Consider the following 15,546-nt stretch of genomic DNA (forward strand, 5'->3'; position numbering starts at 1 on the left):
TGTGCATACCCTTTGACTCAGCAATACTGCTTCTACGACTGTATCCCAAAGAGATCATAAAAATGGGAAAAGGATCCATATGTACAAAAATATTTCTAGCAGTTCTTTTTGTGGTGGCCAAGAACTGGAAATCGAGGGGATGCCCACCAATTGGGGAATAGCTGAACAAGTTGTGGTATATGAATATTAATGGATTACTATTGTGCTATAAGAAATGATGAGCAGGTATACTTCAGGAAAACCTGGAAATACTTATATGAACTGATGCTGAGTGAAAAGAGCAGAACCAGGAGAACATTATACACAGTAATAGCCATGGTGTGTGAGGATTGATTTTGATAGACTTCTCAGCAATGCAAGGACCTAAAACATTTCTAAAGGACTCATGATGCAAAATGCCATCCACATCCAGAGAAATAACTATGGAATTGGAACACAGAATGAAGCAGACTATTTTCTTTTTTGTTATGCTTCATTGTGTTTTGTTTTGTTTTTCTCATGGTTTCTCCTATGCATTATGATTCTTCTATGCAACATGACTGGTGTGTAAATGTATATAATAGGAATGTATGTATAGAATCCATATAAGATTGAATGTTGTCTTGGGGAGGGAGGGGGAGAAAATTTTAAATTTATGGAAGGATATGTTGAAAACAAATAAATTTGAAAAAAAAGATACTGGAGTGGTTTGTCATTTCTTTAGGAACTGATGCAAACAGGGTTAAGTGACTTGCCCAGGGTCACACAGCTAGGAAGTGTTTGAGGCCAGATTTGAATTCAGGTCTTCCTGACTCTAGAGCTTTTACTCTATCCATTAAGCCAGCTAGATGCCCTGTATATTTTGTTGCATGATGACTTCAGTGTTCTTTGCTGGATCTTTATCCAGGTCATCCCCTCTAACTGTAGGTGTCCCATAGGACCGTCCTGGGCCTTTTTATCTTATCCCTTTACACTGCTTCACTTGGTGATCTCATCAGCTCAAGGGATTTAATTATTAGTTCTTTGTTGGTGATTCTCAAATCTACTTATCTTGCCCTAACCTCTGTGAACCTCCAGTATTGCTTTTCCAGCTGCCTGCCAGACATCTCACATGTCCTAAAGGAAATTCATTTTCTTTTCCCTTAAACCTTCCTCCATTCCAGAACTTCCTTATTATCGTCAAGAACGATAACATCCTTCTGGTCCCTCAGGCTTGTAAGTTAGTTGCTATCCTCAACCCCTAATATCTCTCACCGCCCCCGCCCCCCATTCAATCTATTGCCAAAGCCCAGTGATTTCACCTTTGTTGCATCTCTTGAATATTCTTCTTTCTCACTTCAGAAACTGCCACCACTCTGGTGCAAGCCCTCATCATCTCACCCTGGGATTATTGTGACAGTGTTCTAGTGAGTTTGCCTGCCACAATTTATTCCCCCTCTAATCCATCCTCAAGTCAGCTGCCAAAGTGATTTCCTAAAATGTGGTTCTGATGACACCAGTCCTCTCCCCTACTTAGTAAACTCCAATGGTAATGGTTCCTTATCACCTCCAAGATCAATACAAAATCCTCTTATTGGCATTCAAAGCCTTCCCTAACCAACCCTCCTTCCCACACACATACACAAACTTCCAATCTTCATACATCTTAGTCCCTGTTGTGTCTGCTTTGTTCCAGTGACTCTGGCTTACATAACGTTCCATGAACAAGACAATCCGTCTCAGTTCCAGGCATTTTCTTTGGCTGTCCCCCATGCCTGGAATACTGTCCCTCCTCATCTTTACTTCCTGGCTTCCCCGAATTTTTAGTGACAAATAAAAGCTCACCTTCTAGAGGAAGCCTTCCCCAACCCTCTTAATTTCAGTGCCTTCCTTTCAGAAAAACCTGAGAAGACTTATATGAGCTGATGCAAAGTGAAGTAAGTAAAACTAGGAGAACAGTATACACAGTAACAACATTGTAATGATGATCACCTGTGAAAGACTTAGCTACTCTGGTTGATACCATTCCAAAGTACTCATGAAGAAAAATGCTATCCACTTCCAGAGAGAGAGGTGATGAACTCTGAGTGCAGATTGAAACATATTCTTTTCACTTTTATTTTTCTTGCTTTTTGTGGCAACATGGCTAACACAGAAATATGTTTTGCTGGACTTTCACATGTATAATGGATAGCATATTTCTTATCTTCTCAGTGAATTGGGGAGGGGCTGGAGGGAGGAAGAGAATTTGAAACTCAAAATTCAAAAAAGGAAGTTAAAAATAAATAATGTTAAAATACCAAATATACAAATAAATAAGTTGGAAAAAAGAGTACCTTCCCACTTTTAATTATATTCTATTTATCTTATAAATATGTTTGCACATACGTGTTTGGCTGTTGTCTCCTCCATTTGATTGTGTGCTTCTTGAGGGCAGGGACTATCTTTTGCCTCTTTTTGTATCCCCAATACTCATGACACATAGTAGTCACTTCAAAAAAAGTTCATTGACTGATTGAGTTCGAATATGAACATAGGATGAAAAATATGTTGGAAAATATGATAATTTTTTTTACAAGGGAGATCTCTATTGGAGGGGATGTATAATTAAAATGTATTAGTGACATTAAAAGCAAAAAGCATCAATAAAACACAATGTGAATCAATAAATATTTTAAAAGAAAATATGGCTTAAATATGAGAAGCAAGAGGCTAAAGGTTTATAGATGACATTAAAGTTTCACATTTGTATATAACGAATATCTTCTGACAGAAGAGAGTAAGAAGATGCTAGATATGGTAAATATTGAATAACACCACATACATGAAAAAGAAATTAACTTTATTTTAACAGACAGAAGACAGCTAGTTACTGATCTAATAGTTACATCACAAAGAACTGTCTTTAGGCAGACCATTGACTAGTAAGAGCAAAGGTCAAAATCAATATTCAATTAGAAGCAAGAGTAGTAATGAAAAGGAGGCACTTTGAACATTTGCAACAGTTTCCTCTTGAATTATAAAAATAAGCCACTGACATTGAAAAAAATTGGGAGTGGAAAAGGGTAAAGAGAGTAATAGTAACTATGATTACTTTCTGCAAAGATGTAATGGATTTAAAAGTTGTCATAAGAAAGAGGCCAAAAGAGCTGAGAAAACACCTTAGCCAAAAACCATCTCCTTAGTAACTGGAAAGAAATGGCAGTCAGACAACACTGGTTTAGACTGCTGACTTATTTATAAAACCCTATGGAGAAACATAGCAGAAGATGATTAACAATATCGCCTCATAAAAGAGAGAAAAGCAATGGAAATAAAAATGAGTCTACAAAAAACACAGCATGAACAATCAGAGTGAGATGGTAGAACAGTAGGAAGAAGTCCAGCTGAACTCTCCCCCACATCTCTCCTCCACAAAGATCAGGAACACACTCTAGACTATGTCCTGAGGAGGAATCTGAGCAAAAAAATTTTTTCCAGCTCAGGTTGGCATAGGGAAGGAGACAGATGTAGATAGTAGAGACAGGGTCTAGCCAGGACAGCACTGCATGAATCCATTTAGGACAGATTAAATGAGTAATGTGACCTTTCACCAGGGCAAAAAGAGGTCCCAAATCCAAAGAGAGGGGCTTGACTTTGTGCATGCTGCAGGAAGAGATGACAACTGGTAACCATCATTCATTAGTCAGTTCTGGGTCACAAATTCTGGGTAGACCCAAGAGCGAACCTGTATATAGGAGTGACCTTCCAAGTTGTGAGGCCTAGGCTATGTACTAAGAACAAGGTTGGACACAAGCAGCAATTGTGTGGCTCTCACCCTAGAAGCAAAGCAGAGCAGAGATTTTTGGTTCCAGCCTCCAGCCCAGTCCAAAGAAAGCAACAGAATTAGGAATCCCAGACTAAAGGAGACTACAGTTTTATTGCTCTGAATCTGTAGAACTTTCCAGATGGCTGTAGGTGACTGACTGAGCCCAGCAGCAGTCTACTAGAACTCTAACCAGGAGAAAACCTGCAGGAGTGTTGCTCAGATTCAAACTCAGGTCAGGAAATTTCAGGGCTTAGACAAGAAGGTCAGTGATTGAACTTTATCCTGGTCAGATCACTCTTGGAGTACTGAACTATTGCAGATTCCCAATCTGAGCTATCTCTGAGATCTTTTTGAAAAAAATTTATGATTAAGAGATCATAATCAGGAAAAAAGGGCCTACACATCATATTTCAAAAAATTATGAAAGAAAACTGCCTAAATCTCCTAGAACAGGAAAGGAAAGTGAAAACAAGAAAAAAATATGTCAGTCATTTCCTGAAAGAAACCTCAAAAATGAAAATTCTTAAGAATATTACAGCCAAAATTAAGAGCTTCCAAGTCAAAGAAGAAAAATACTTCAAGCTATCAGAAAGAAAGAATTAAAGTGTCAAGGAGTCACAGTCAGAATCACACAAAATTTGACTGTTACCGCCATAAAGGAGTGGAGAGTTTAGAATTCAATATTCCAGAAGGCAAAGGATATAGACTTGCAACCAGGAATAACTTACTCAGCAAAACTGGGAGGAAATGGATCTTTAATGAAACAGAGGACTTCCAAAAATTCCTGATGAAAAGACAAAAATGAGAAAGAAAGAAGTTAAGGCCCTGAATTAAATTTTAGAAAAATTATGTATGATAAATCTCTATTAATTACTGACTAGGAATCGAAAGGAATATATATGCTTCTCTGATGTAGATGGTACCTTCGTAGAAATTGACCTTGCATTATGGGATAAAACTTCACAATGCAAAAAATCAGAAACATTAAGCTCATTATCTACTGACCACAAACAATAAACTTATATTGAGTAAAGGAACTTTGAAGAGAGGATTAAAATTAATTAGAGATAAATAGATCCTAAATAATCGATAAGTCAAAGAATAAATCATTGAAACAATAGACGATTTTACCAAAGAAAATAACAATGAGATGTTGTTCTAAAACTTTCAGGATTCAGCCAAAACAATCCTTATGGACATTTTTTATATCTCAAAACACTTTTATTAACAAAAGAGATAAAGAATAGATCAGTGAATTGGATGTGCAATTAAAAAAAAACCTAGAAAAAGCATCAAATAAATTCTCCCAAATAAATACCAAAAAAGAAATTCTGAAATTCAAATAAAAAGCTAACAAAATTGAAAGCAAAAGCAAAAAATTGTATTGGTAAATAAAACTAGACACTGAATCTTTTAAAAAAAACAAAATAGGTAAATCATTAGATTGGTTAAAAGAGAAGAAAACAATTATTACTTTCAAAAATATGCAAGGAGAATTAATAAGAAATGAAGAAGTACATGACATGATCAGAAAATATTTTCTTCAGATACATGCCAAAAGCATATAGCTTAAATAAAATGGATGAATATTTATAAAAATGCAAATATCCAGAATAACAGAATAAGTTATAAAGAATTTAAATACATCAGTCTTAGAAAAATAAATTAAACTTCTACAGGATGAAAACCCAGGACCAAATGAATTTACAAATGAATTCTATGTTACTTTCAAAGAAAAATGAATTCTAGTATTATATAAACTATTTGCAAAAATACGAAAGGAAAAGGCCCTACCAAATTCCTTCAATATCTAAACTGAGGAGAGATAAAATAGAGAAAGAAAACATAGACCCTAATGAACATCAATGCAAAAAGTTTGAATAAAATATAGGCAAAGAGACTACATCAACATATCAAAAAGACTATACAGTATGACCATGTTAGTTTTATACCAGAAATGCAGAGCTGGTTCAAGATTAGAAAAATTGTAAGCATAATAGATCAAATTAATAGCAAATAATAAAAATAATTATACTACATTGGTAACATTATACCAATAAGGTGATTATTCCAATAGATTCAAGAAAAGCTTTTGACAAAGCAAACACTCATTTATTTTAAAAACATGAAAAAGCATAAGAATAAATGGACCGTTACTTAATATGGCATGTAGTATCTATCTAAGAACAAAATCCAACATTATATGTACTGGAGATAAACTATCAACTTTCCAATAAGACCAGGGGGTAAATCAGGATGTCCATTATCCCCATTATTATTTGATACAGTGCTGGAAATGCTAGTTCTAACAATGAGACAAGAAAAATAAATTGAGGGAATAAGTATGGGAAAACAAAGAAACAAAATTATCACTTTTTATAGATGATATTATGATCTACTTGGAGAACTCTAGAGAGTCAACTAAAAATTAATTGAAGCAATTAATAACTTCAGCAAAGTAGCAGGATATGAAATAAACCTACTCAGATAATAAATGGACAGCCTAAGTACTGCACTGTTACCCAGGAAATGTAAAGAGGCCTAGAGGAAGGCCTCTAGTACATCAAGTACATCCTCTGTGGAAGATCTGTGGGAAAATGTACAAGAATCATACAAGTTGATAAGGTTGAAAAATCCACTGTGATTTGTACTGATAGAGGGAATGCCCATTTCCCACAGAACACATCCCATCCAATGAAGAAATACTGAAAAATAACAATGATGATCATGATGATGATGATGATGACTCATAGCTGAGAGCTGAGATTTGAGCCAGTCACTCTTTCCACTATGACATGAAGCCTTGCTAATATTCCTGAAAAGTGCTGACTCAGCCTCTACTCAAATACTTTCAGTGATAGGCTGCTCACCCCCATTCTACTATAGGATCAAGAGCCCTGACTGGTATAGATGTTGGTCCATTACTGGTGGGTGCCTCTCTCTATAAATGGGTTTGTGGCGTTGGCTCCTGCATTATCCTCTGGAGATGACTAGTCCCAGTCCCACTTAGGTACCTGCAGACATGAGGGCAGATTTCTTGCCCAACCCACTCCCCAGGTTCTAGCCCTACCCAAGCATTCTCCTCTGCCAACAAGGTCCTGGGCCCAGTCTTTGGGAGTTTTTTAGCAGGCTTGTAGTTAGCTGGTCAAACACAAGTGAAACTTTTCTTCAGAGTTTTCCCAGCCCTGGAGGAATAAGTCAGCTCTGAACTCCTGCTTCTGGCAGTGGTCACAGCAGCAAGAGCAGGGACTGGAGAAGCTGATTACCTTCTCTTCCCACCCCCACCCCCACTTTCTTTCCCTGCCTTGCTCTTAAAACCCACTTGATCATCTTTCTGTCATTCCAGAATCAAAAGATTTGTTTATTGGAGATAGATTTCCTGAAAGAAGTCACAAACACTCCTTAGATGAACTGATTAAAATCAATTAGGCCTTGTCAACTCAGTTCCTGCTTGGGCTGTGTTGGCCCCAGGCTAGGCGACCAAGCCCAGGACATATGTTTGGGAGGCTGTGTGCAATCCAGCACTTTGGGTTGAGGTGTGCTGATAAGTGCCCTGTATATAAGGCAAATCCCATCCCAGCTGAAATCCCTCTCCAGGGCTAAGCCCTACTTAAAGGTGGTTCCTGGTTAGTTTATATACTTGGGGGAGGAGGGCCTACAAGGTCACTAGCTGGGGTAGTATAGTATCCAAACTTGACCTGGAGATGACAGACTGGTGAGTAGTCAGTTGAAGAGGCCCTTTCACGGATCATACCTATGGTTGGACCCCATGGGTAAGGGCACTGAAGCATGAGGAAGGTCAAGGCCCTAGCCTAGATCAGTAGTTCTCAACCTTTTTGGTTGCCAGGGGCCCTTCTGGCAGTCTGGTGAAGCCTATAGACCCATTCTCAGAATGATGATTTTAAATGCATAAAATAAAATACAAAAGCAAACCAATTATTTTTGATGGTTACCAAAATATTTTAAAAACAAATTCCCAGACCTCAGGTTAAGAACCCCAGGAAAGGCTATAAGGACCCCGAGCATGTGACAGAAGCACTCCATAAGTTTACAAACACAGTAATCATTGTTTAGATGCTAATCAGTTCTCTGGGAGAACCCAGCTGGCTGCCCTGTGTCCCACCAGGGCTCACCTACTCTCATCACCTCCAAGACGAATAAAGGGCCAGTTATTTTTTCCTTGGTAAAAATTTAGCTGAAAACATACGCATCATTAAATATGGAAATCTAGAATTTTATTACCAATTTGCTAGATCCAAACTGACACCAATTAAGCAAAAAAGATACCATTTATAAAAAAGGCAGAGTTCAACTCGTATTAAATATGAAATGTAATTTTCAGCTGCTTTTGATTTATTGCTGGTGGTATATTGTTCAAAGAAGCATGTTATATTTCAATAGAGAAATATTGTTTATTCATTAATATTTTAAAACTTGCTTATTGCTGTGTGGGGCTCGCATGGAATGAAACTTATGATTTAAACCATGAATTAATAAACACATTTGAAAGTGTTAGATGAGATCACAACCTCTCATTTTTCATTTTCCTGGGAGCATATTAAAGTTTGATAATTCGGCACCGACGATTTTTTCTTGTAAATAAAGATGCAGATTCCGAATTAGTTGGCTAATTTCAGGTAACCAGGGTTGCAAAGCAATAACCTGTGAGTCCGTGTCAAGCTAGGAGAGATTCCCTGCTCCAATCCACAGAAGATGCTTTGGGTTCATTTTTATACTCTTCATAAATCTTCAATTTAGGGTCCCCAGCTGCCTGTCACCAATGCCGTTTTGAAGACTGAACATTTGTGAGGATGTTTGTGAACACATCTGTGTATATACCTGTGAATATGTGTGCTGTGCATGTGACTGGGCATGGGTGCATGTACATATGGAACATTCATTAAAAGCACACCTAATTATTTATTATGTCTCTTCAGGCATCCATGTAAACACCTAAGTCTGTGTAGTAGTCTTGGTGATTCAGAGACGGAAAAAAAGAGTGTTCATTAGAAAGGAGATGCTGTCTGAGTACCATACTAACTATGTGATGGAAAGCATAGCCCTGGGGTCAGTTTTGAGTCTGTAATGCCATTTGCAGGGAGTGGGGGTGGTTCCTGATACTCAGCCTCCCTCCACTAAGAATAAATTCGTGGAAGACATAGCTAGGAGGGACCTTAGAAATCATGTAGTCCAATTTCCCCATTTTACAAATGGGAAAACTGAGACTTGGAACCTTTAAGCCATTTGGCCAAGTCTCACATCTGTAGGTCCCAGAGACAGGATTCAAACTCAAGTGCTCTGATTCTGAATCCAATATTCTCTCCGTTATATTTATCTCTCCTGCTAGCCTCTCTGTCAGTGTAGCTCAATTCTGTTTAACAAACATCTTTTAAGCACCAGTGCAATGGCCATGAGAAGCAAGACAGACATACAGTGGAGGGAGCAATGGGCTGAGATTTGGAATGCCTGGGTTCAAATTCTGGCTTTTCCAATTACTGTCAGTGTGATCCTGGGAAGATAACAACCTTTCACAGTCTGCGTTTCCTCATTTGTAAAATAAAAAAAAAAATTGGGGATAAATCACTTAAACTCTTTGAAATTCAGTCTCCTCATTTGTAAAATGAGGGGGTTATAAAAGTTGATCTTCCTAAGGTTCATTCCAGGGCTAAACTTGTAACTGAGTCATGACGAGATGATGTTTGAAATATGGGATGACCTTAATCCAGTGATCCTGTGCCTATCATCCCACTCCAAAATCTGTGATTCAAAACTTTATGTGTTAGAAGAACACAAAACTCCATCAATTCAATTCATAAATTGTATCCAACACCTACTATCTGCAGTACTTGTCCTAAGTGCTAGGGATACAAATCTTTCCTGCTTTCAAGTTTACATTCCACTGAAAACACCTATAAATCTGGAAAATCTCTGAGTAGAGACCAGATCACGAACTCTGTGTTTGCTTTTCAAAGACCATTCCTGATAAGGACAGAGATATCCATCACTTGAGGAGTCAATGGGTTTTGATTTTTTTTAAATTAATTAATTTATTTTTAGTTTTCCGAACATTTTGAGTTCCAAATTTTCCCCTCATCTCTCCCCTCCCCCCACCCAAGACATCGTGCATTTTGTTTACCCCTTCTTCCAATCTGTCCTCCCTTCTATTACACCCTTCTTTTCCATTATCCCCATCTCCTCTATTTTCTTGTAGGGAAAGATAGATTTCTATACCCCATTACCTGTATTTCTTATTTCCCCTTTTTAATGTAAAAACAATTTTTAACATTCATGTTTAAAACTTTGAGATTCAACTTCTCTCCCTTCCTCCCTCCCCACCCATCCACTGAGAAGGCAAGCAATTCAACATAGGTTATACATGTGTAGCTATGTGAAAGACTTCCATGAAAGTCATGTTATGAAAGACTAACTATATTTCCCTCCATCCTATCCTGCTCCTCATTTATTCTATTCTCTCTTTTGACCTTGTCCCTCCCCAAAAGTGTTTACTTCTAATTACCCCCTCCTCCCATTTGCCCTCCCTTCCATCATCCCTCCACACACTCCACTTATCCCCTTCTGTCCTACTTTCCTGTAGTGTAAGACAGATTTTCATGCCAAATTAAATGTGCATGTTATTCCTTCCTTAACCCAAATGTGAAGGGAGTAAGCTTCACTTTTTCCTTCTCACCTTCCCCCTTTTCCTCTCCATTGAAAAAGCTTTTTTTGCCTCTTTTATGTGAGATAATTTGCCCCATTCCATTTCTCCCTTCTCCTCCCAACATATTCCTCTCTCACCCCTTAATTTTATTTTTTTTAGATATCATCCCTTCCTATTCAACTCATCCTGTGCCCTCTGTCTATATGTGTATAATCCCTGCAGCTACCCAAATACTGAGAAAAATCTCAAGAGTTACAAATATTATTTTTCCATGTAGGAATGTAAACAGTTCAACTTCAGTAAGTTCCTTATGATTTCTCTTTCCTAGTTACCTTTTCATGCTTTTCTTGATTCTTGTGTTTGAAAGTCAAATATTCTATTCAGCTCTGGTCTTTTCATCAGGAATGCTTGAAAGTCCTCTATTTCATTGGATGACTATTTTTTCCCCTAAAGTATATACTCCATTTTGTTGGGTAGGTGATTCTTGATTTTAATCCTAGCTCCTTTGACTTCTAGAGTATCACATTCCAAGTCCTTCAATCCCTTAATGTAGAAGCTACTAGATCTTGTGTTATCCTGACTATTGCCACAATACTCAAACTCTTTCTGGCTGCTTGCAATACTTTCTCCTTGACCTGGAAAGTCTAGAATTTGGCTACAATATTCCTAGGAGTTTTTCTTTTCAGATTTCTTTCAGGAAGTGATTGATGCATCCTTTCAATATTTATTTTGCCCTCTGGTTCTAGAATATTAGGGCAGTTTTCCTTGATAATTTCATGAAAGATGATGTCTAGGCTCTTTTTTTGATCATGGCTTTCAGGTAGTCCTATAATTTTTAAATTCTCTCTCCTGGATCTATTTTCCATGTTAGTTGTTTTTCCAATGAGATATATCACATTGTCTTCTAGTTTTTCATTCCTTTGGTTTTGTTTTATAATTTCTTGATTTTTCATAAAGTCATTAGCTTCCATCTGCTCCATTCTAATCTTTAAGTAATTGTTTTCTTCAGTGAGCTTTTGGACCTCCTTTTCCTTCTGACCAATTCTCCTTATTAGGGCATTCTTCTCTTCATTGGTTTTTTGGTTCTCTTTTGCCATTTGGGTTAGTCTATTTTTTGAAGTGTTATTTTCTTCAGCATTTTTGGGGCCTCCTTTAGCAAACAGTTGACTTGTTTTTCATAATTTTTTTGCATCACTCTCATTTCTCTTCCCAATTTTTACTCTATTTCTCTTACTTGATTTTCAGAACCCTTTTTGAGCTCTTCCATGGCCTGAGATCAATTCAAATTTTTCTTGCAGGCTTTTGATTAAGGATCTTTGACTTCATTTTCTTCTGTTTGCATGCTTTGGTCTTCCTTGTCACCAAAGTAAGATTTCTAGTCTGATTCTTTTCTGGTTTTTGCTCATTTCCCCAGCCATTTACTTGACTTTTCAGCTCTTTGTCAAGGTAGTTCTCTGTTCCCAGTGGGGTTGGGGGTGTACTGTCAGTTTCTTGGTGCCCCCCACAATCTGTGGGCCTAGAGCTCCAGAAATAGTGGCTGCAGCTGCCCCTGATGCTGCTGTGGCTACTGCAGGTTCCTCTGCAGTAGCCTCCCCACTCTGCTGCCTTGGGTCTGGAACCGGAACAGTCCACTGTCTTACACTGGTCCCGTAGGCTTTTCCCATTGACCTTCCAGTTTGTCCTCAATGTTTTGGGGTCCTGATATCTGAAAACCACCACAGTTGTGAGAGATTCAGTCTCCCCAAGGCCTGCTCAGGTCCTCTCTGTGCACTTGCTGCCCACACTGGACTGTGCCCTGTTCCCAGTGTGGTGCAATAGACACTTCCCAGCAACCTTCCAGGCTCTCTTGGGCTGGAGATTTGCTTCACTCCATCATTCTATGGGTTCTGCAGTTCCAGAATTTGTTTAGAGCCATTTTGAACAGGTATTTGGCTGGGGTTGGGGGCAGCGCTCTAGAAAGTCTGTGTTGTTGCTCCATCATCTTGGCTCCACCCTCCCAGGTTTTGAATTTTTTTAACCATAATAATTCATGGGGCTTTTTATTTGCAAGGATCCTGTAGGGTAAAGAATAGAGGGATTGGGATGGACATTGGAGAGAATATCCACACTCAAGGAATCCCAGGTGTTTGGAAGTACTAAAGAATGTTCAAGATATTGTGCTTAGTGCTAGGGATACAAAAATAAATGAAACAATTATATGATTTCTACCTTTAGGGAGTTTACAATTTAGTAAAAGATTTCAGTTGGTTTTTTTTTTCATAGAATCACAGAATCTCAGAGTTCAGAGGGACCTCATACTTGAATAAGAATGCCCTCTACAATACACTTTCCAAATGGTTGCTTATCTTTTGTCAAAAGATTGTCCAATTATTAGGAATTTTTTCTTTGTGTCAAGTCCACATTTGCTTCTTTGCAATTTCCATCCATTTTTCTGTTCTGCCTTCTTGGGCTAATCTCTTTTCCATGTAATAAATAGCCTTTCAAATCTTTGAAGACAGCTATAAAGACCCTTGCCTACCAATGCTTCTCCAAACTATTCATCTCTCCTTACTTCAACTGGTCCTCATCTCAAAATTCTTCACCATCTTATGTCATCTTCTCTGGACATTCTCAAGATTATCATGCTTTTCCCAAAATATGATACCCCAAACACATTATTTCAGATAGGTCTGTCTAGGACAGAATACCAAAGAATGATCATCTCCCTAGTTTTAGACACTCTATATCTTTCTTGTTTTCCTTAGCATATTCTTCTTTGATATTGAGCTTGCAGACCACTACATATAGCCCCCATCCAAAAGGTACAGATAAAATTGTTGAAAATCTCCCTCCTTTCTCTCTCTCTCTCTCTTCTCTCTCTGTCTCTCTCTCTTTACTTTCTCTCTCTCTTTCTCTTTCTCTCTGTTCCTGTCTGTCTTTCTGTCTGTCTCTCTGTCTCTGTCTTTGTCTCTGTTTCTTTCCTCCTCCTCTTTTCTCTCTTTCCCTGTCAATGGAGGTTTTTAAGCCAAGGTTGAATGTGTGGTATGTTGGGTATTTTGTATGGTTGAGTATGTTGCAGAGGGAGATTATTGTTCAGGTAGGGGTTGGACAAAATTTCCTTTCATCTCTGAGCTGCTGTGATTCTGTGAAAGGTGGGTGATATATGGTAATTGTGCTAGAATTGCTGAAGAAATATTATTTAACAAAGAAGGGGAAGAAACACATCATTGAAGAGGGAAAACTGTGGTAAAACTGTATAGTGCTTTATAAAGTAAAATAACAGGGGAAAAGAGTACATTAGTGATAAAGTACCTTTGACAGGTTGGATTGACTAGATAAAGGAAACAGAATTTAATAATGCAAGCTACCACTCAGGGTTGGAAGGGACATCAGAGGCCATCTAAGCCAATGAGTACCTGAAGAGAAATCCCTTCTACAACAGCCCCCTCAAGCTTCATCTAAACTCCACTTGAAGACCTCCAGTTATGGGGAACTCACTACTCCCTGAGGGAGGCTTTTTTTTGAAGCTTTAGGCATTCGCTCTCCCACTGGGCTGCATTACCATAACAATCTCCGACATTTCAGTTTTAAGAATTCATTTCATCCTGTAATAGAAAATGACAGTGCCAGTCACGGAGAAAGCACAGAAGGTTCACTCCGAGAATAAACCTCAGGAGTTTCCTCCCTAAGTGGTCTTGTCTGCTGTAGGTTGATCTCTTTCTACCATAATAGAGGGTACATTGTGAGTCAGGGTTAGTTGGCTCAGGCTAAGGGCAAAGGGATAGGGTAAAGATTAAGGGTAAGGAGAGGCCCTCCTAAAAGTAGCCAGTTACCTGGGCAAGTGAGGTGCCTAAGCCTCCCCGAATGAAATCACCCATCTCTTAAAAGCTCAGGAAGGAATAACATCTATGTGGTATCTTCTAGTAGAATTTAAGTTCCTGGATGGCAGAGAGTGTCTGGCATGCTTTCATTTTCAGTACCCAGCCCAGTGTCAGGCACATAGTGGGTAATTAATAAATGCCATTTCATTCATTCTTATTGATGAGACCTACTCTGAAGCTTAGAGCTCAGTTAATTCAGAATCCTTGATGAGACAGACACTGATGGGGAGCAGGGAAGTTTTCTTCAGAGACAAAGGGAAGAGAGAAGAGTAAAACCAGAGGCACCAACATGAGGTACCCCATTCTGGGGCTTCTCTGACTACCCCCTATGCCCCAGAAAGCCCACAAGTTCCCATCAGCCTCAGCATTCACCTCATCCCCATCCTCTGTCCCTCAGAGTGGAGGGTGGAGCCACGGGAGCTCAGCTCAGATAGTTTATTTCTCATCTGGCTGCAATATTCCAATTGGTCAATGCCAACTTGGCCAAGCTCCTGAGTTGCTTATCTTCCCTTTTCCATTCCTCTTCCGATTTTCAGCCTTTGGTGTATTGTCTTCCTCCATTAAATTTTTCTTCGTATTTGTATCTCCAGCACTTAACACAATGCCTGACACTTAATAAATGTTTATTGACTTTTATTGATTATTGACTAAGGCCTTTTCCAACTCTAAATTGTATGATCCCATAAGGGGACTTTGGAATTGTGTGTGAAGAATGGATTGGAGGAAGAGAAACTATTCACAGTTATGTGACATCTTTAAGGTTTATAATGTGCTATAGTTATTGAGGTGGCACAGTAGATGGTGCACTGGACTTGGAGTCAGAAAGACCTGAGTTTTCAAACTTGTCCTCATACACTTAGTACCTGTGTGAGTCACCTGGCAAATCACTTAACTACTCTCTGCTTCAGTTTCCTCAAGTGTAAAATGGGGATAATAATTGCACCTACTTCCTAGGGTTGCTGTGAGGCTCAAATGAGATCATATTTGTGAAGTGCTGACCGCAGTGCTTGGCATATAGTAGGCACTTAATAAATGCTTATTTGCTACCTCCCTATCATCCTAGCAACTCTGTGACATGGACAATATGATTATTCTCATTTTACAGATCAGAAATTAGAAGTTCTGCAGCCTTGTAACCCTAGAAAGATCCTTCAGCCCTATGGACCCTTTCTCTGATTGGTCAGTTCTTTCCAGAACTTCCATTTTAAGGAAACTCCAAAATCAGTTATGTTTGCTCCTTCAATCCTCTCTGTGCTCCATTC

The sequence above is a fragment of the Notamacropus eugenii genome, chromosome 1 (assembly GCF_028372415.1).
Source record: "Notamacropus eugenii isolate mMacEug1 chromosome 1, mMacEug1.pri_v2, whole genome shotgun sequence".
NCBI classification, from domain to species: domain Eukaryota; kingdom Metazoa; phylum Chordata; class Mammalia; order Diprotodontia; family Macropodidae; genus Notamacropus; species Notamacropus eugenii.